Source organism: Spermophilus citellus (assembly GCF_964194105.1).
Source record: "Spermophilus citellus genome assembly, chromosome: X".
In the NCBI taxonomy this organism is placed as follows: domain Eukaryota; kingdom Metazoa; phylum Chordata; class Mammalia; order Rodentia; family Sciuridae; genus Spermophilus; species Spermophilus citellus.
The window spans coordinates 123,293,742-123,298,822 of record NC_138190.1 but is presented as its reverse complement, the minus strand read 5'-3'; the positions used below and the strand labels follow the sequence as shown (position 1 = coordinate 123,298,822).

The 5,081-nt window shown below is 32.8% G+C and overlaps 1 pseudogene across 1 annotated transcript; it reads right to left on the bottom strand.

Moving 5' to 3' along the window:
* Positions 1-873: 873 nt before the first annotated feature.
* On the bottom strand, positions 874-1,328 carry LOC308639945 (protein SPO16 homolog; annotated as a pseudogene). The gene has a single exon. The product of its transcript is annotated as a protein SPO16 homolog (transcript).
* Between the last annotated feature and the right edge of the window lie 3,753 nt (positions 1,329-5,081).

Sequence of the window (5,081 nt, the reverse complement as noted above, 5' to 3'; positions counted from 1 at the left end):
ATCAGTGAATTAATCCCCCGATGGGATTGAGTGGTAACTGGAGGCAGGTGGGGTGTGGCTGGAGGAGGTGGGAATTTGGGGCGTGTCTTTGGGGTATGATTTGTATCTGGCAAGTGGAGATCTCTCTGCTCTCTGATCATCATGTGAGCTGCTATCCTTGGCCACACTCTTCCTCTGTGATGTTCAAATTCACCTGAAGCCCCTGGGGAATGGAGTTGAAGTTCAAAAATAGATCCTCTTTGAAGTTTTCAGATTACTTTCTTTAAAAGATTTTTTAAAAATATTTATTTTTTAGTTATAGGTAGACACAATATCTTTATTTTATTTTTATGTGGTGCTGAGGATCGAACCTGGTGCCTCACGCATGGTAGGTTAGGGCTCTACCACTGAGCCACAACTCCAGCCCCTTCAGATTTCTTTTTATGCAGTTTTTATTTTTATAAATAATACATAACCACTGCTTAAAAAGTCAAAGAAAGAAAAACAGCAGTCTACTTCTCCAACCCATCTTCACCCTCAAGTACCATTCCCGAGAATAATAACTTTCAATTCCTAGCTGTTCCTTTTCATAATTGCCTTGTTTTTCTAAGTAGTATGTTATAACTGCATTTATTAATTTTAGTAGTAGATATTCTCTTTCAACTTCTTAGTTGAGGCATTCTCTCAATCATCATATTAAGGGTTGTATTTGCCTCACTCCTTTATTTCCTGATCTCCATTCTTATTTTTCTCTCTTTTTTTTAAATAAAATTACATTTAATTGTATACATGTTATTATTTTAAATCAATATAAATATCTTTAAAGAATATATTTCAAAATTATACTTTAACAGGTCAAATTTTTTATAGTCTTTCAAAAGGACAATTGGTAATTTAATTTGGGTTAATTGCATCTCTACCCAGTTTTATGTTTTGAAATGTTTTCCAAACAGGACTTTGCTCTAAGATGTAAGCTTCAGTTGTTATCATTCTATAGCAGATGCTATGTTTGTATAGTTTGGAGGTAGTCTTGGCAATAGTGCACATATGATTAATAGCATTTACTGGGTGTTGTATACTGGAAGTATCCTTTATTTTACTTCCCAGGAATCTCTGCTGAATCCTGAACATCAGTTTCCTTTCTTCAGGCCCATGGAGGACAGCAAACAAAACCAAAAAACTATTTGGGTGAACGTTAATAAACTTATCAATTTTGTTTAGAAATATTTCTTCAGCTGACATAATGCATTCTTTAGCATCAATTAATAAAAATTCAACTCCTTAAGAGATGAGCTAATAAAAACTGTGGTTGTCCATTTTATTTCTTCTTTCCCTCCACTTTCAGCCATCTATATGTTTTTAGATCAGTACAGCTTCCAATGGTACCACAATCTGAGTACTGGGTCCTTCAGAGCCCCTCTCAGCCAGCTGCTCTCAAACATCCAGAACATTCCACAAGGTATGAGCAGACTGCTGGCTGGCAGAGCAACCCAGGATGCCCCCCATCCCCCACAGGAACTATAGCCAGTTATTTTCTCTTTAGATTCCATTAAATACATATTTAATTGCTTGTTGAGAGTTCATACATGCTTGAGTTTACTTATATCTTTTCATGTCTAAAAAAGCATTCACTCTAATTCCCACTTTTTGGATGCTTCGACTAGATATAATTTTTTTGTTTGGAAGAAATTCTTTGAATTTTCAAGGTATTTCTCAAGTATTATCTATTTTTCAGTGTTCCTGTTGAGAAACTTGATGATGTCATTCTTATTTCAGTTTCTTAGAATGTCTAGGAAGGCTTTTAAGAAAATCTATTTTTTTCATGGATGGTTTCAAATTTCACAGTAATGAGCCTTTGTGTAGGTCATTTTTAATTCATTATATTTGGTTGGTACCTCAATTCTGGCAGTTCATGTATTACAATTACAGGATATTCAGTCTTGTTATGTTTTTGATAACTTACTTCCTTGTGATTTTTGTTAAGATTTTTTGGAAATTATATTATTCTAAAATTTTATTATGCTAAGTAAGACTTCCTGCACAGATTTGCTTTGTTGACTTTTCTATTTTTTCCAGATTAAACACTTTACCTAATTTATGTACATTTTGATCAATTCTATCTTCCAATTAATATATTTATTTCTTTTATTGTTCTGTACAGTGATGATGATGATGACAACTTCATGTGTTGCTTCCTTTACATATCTCTTTCATATAAATTATCTGTTTTGTTTATTTTGGTCTATTTTTATTTTAGAAGTTTTCCAAAAACTTATCCTTGGATGTTTTTTTTTTTCATATTTAAGGGTAAGGCATTGAAAAGCTGATTTTAATTTCTTTGTGTGCATTATCTTTCCTAGGTCAGCCAGCCTTCTAAAAAGGAAATCCATCTACCAATCACATTCCTGTGATTTTAATCTTAGTTATTAGGGCTCTCAAAATTTGAATGGAGAAGGGAGAAGTAGGTGAGGGTATTCCTTTACTCAGAACACACATTCTTAGATTATATCCAAGTGTTAGTTGTGGCATCTTCTTTGTTTATAATCATAATCCCCAGATTCCTTTTATTTCTCTTCCATTTTATAATGGATCTAGAAGTGTAATACTTCGTATAGAGACTACAAAACAACCTTCTTATTGGTTTGTATTTTTTCTTCAAACATACTCAAATCCAGATCTTTAGAGTTACTTGGTAATGGCAATTTCTGAGTCTTTTCTAAATTCTAGACATAGCACTTGTTTCATTACTGTCCTCTATATCACTCCCCGACTCCTTTCTGACATTTAGCTTTTAAATTTCTAAGTTCTATTTTATCTATCACTACTCCCTCATTTTGTCTCTCTCTACTGCTTTCTTCTCATTCATTTGCTTCAATTTTATTTTCATCTTACTGTTATAGAGCTATATGAGGAAGCAGAAGTGGGTGCAGTTCATCAATCTTCCATTCTTTTGTTTTTTAGTTGTAGATGGACACAATCTCATTGTTTTTATTTATTTATTTTTATGTGGTGCTGAGGGTCAAACCCAGTGCCTCATGCATGCAAAGCATGAGCTCTACCACAGAGCTACAGTCCCAGCACACAATCTTCCATTCTTAACCACGAGCCATGATTATCTTTATTTTTCCTTTTCATGAAGCAAGTGTTGTCTCCTATGAAAAATTGTGCTCTATATGTGTAATAAGGATTGTAATGCATTCCACTGCTGTCATGTATTAAAAAATAATAAAATCAATAAAAAAGAGTCTGTAGAACCTTCTGAGTTTGATGATATGTGGATGTAAAGCTTTGATAAAAAATAAAATACAAATTAAAAGAAAAATAATCAATGTAAATCTTTCAAAAATTTTTTTTAAAAATAGAAACTGTGACATTTCTAACATGTTTTAATGTTACTTATGTTTTATTTAAAGAGAAAAAGATCTGTATCCTTCTATTGGAACCAAGGGCTGCATTTTCTGACCAAATTTCCCAAGAAGAAGACTATCAGGGAGGGCATTGGTGACTTACCTGATTTCATTCCAGATCCTATAAGAAGCATATGACAAATTATGTTCTGTTTTTAAAATGATTCAGAGTTGTAGAGCAAGATTGCATATACTTGTTCTGGCAGTTGGAGAATCTCACCTGAAGATGTTCTCTCAATATTTGTGGGGGGATGGTTTCAGGGACCCCCTGAGCCAGGATATTAAAATCTGTGCATCTTCAAGAACCTTATATAAAATGGTATTGTGTTTGCGTATAACCTATAGGCATTCTCCTGTATAATTTAAATCATTTCTAGATTGCTTATAGTACCTATTATAATGTAAATGTATTATAAATAGTTGTTTTCTGTGTTGTTTAGGGAATAATGATCAGAAAATATATTCTATATGTGTTCAGCACAAATTCAGTCATCTTAGGCCTAACTAACAGCACAAAAACTCAAACAACAATTAATAAAGAAATATTAAAGATCTACAAATGACCGGAGGCTACAACAGGGTTTGAGTTCAGACCTCTTCTTTCTCATCGATTCAGCCTAGTGCTTAGTGGGCAGAAAATTATTTTTAACATTTTTTCAGCAATACTTTTGGTCTGTTGATGGAATCTACAGATATATAATATATGGTTAAGTAGGATAACTGTTCTAAGATTCACTGTAAAATCTCACTCTGATAATTTATTCCTTATCTAGATATGAGGAACTTAATTGCCACATATTAGTATTTATTCCAAATACTTTTCTATATGAGGGATTTCATAGCTTCCATCTAAAAATAGTAGAGAATGCATCTAGCCATGAAGGACTGTGGGTGTGTGTTGTAAATTCTTTTCCTAAAAGTAATTTGTCCACATCTCAAAATAAGTAATTTTTTTTTCATACCCCAGCAAAAATTATCTGAAGGAAGTCTTGTTAGAAGCCTATGTACATAACTAGAGAAGGAGCTTTGGATGGATTTGGCATTCCTGATGGAAACATGGCATATTCAGAATCTAATTGAAAGAATTGTTTCTCACTAGTAGCTGAGATATTATATTATGCAACTTTTCAAAAGATAAGGAAATCACAAAGACATTAATAAGATACATGCAGTTTAGTGTCTCACAGGGAGGAAGTAATGCAGATTTTTCAAAACAAGATAATTCATGCCTAAGGCCATTATCTTAGGTGCAGAAAGGAGAATATTTCAAATGGATGTAGAAGAATGTTAGTGGTAATTACCAACCTTAAATAGATATAATATAATATAGTATGTTATAGCATATAGCTTATGTTCATCTGCCTTTCCATATTGACATAGATATAGCATAAGTGAACAAGGTTGTATGGGAAAGATTATCAACTATTAGAAATTACTTTTGTAAAAATTTGAAGAAAGAATACTTTTATTTGTTAACAAATAAAATGATTAGAAATATAAAAATCTTTGTTCCCCTGGCCCCACTTCTGACTCTGAACACATTTGGCCTAAAATGACTGGACAGATGAACAGATGAATTCCTTTATGACAAGCAACAGCAAGCCAGACAGAGCTTTGGTTAAAATAAATTCTGACATCTGCAGATGGAATGAACTGCAGGGAAATGTTTAATACATCTCAGTTTTTCTTGTTTAA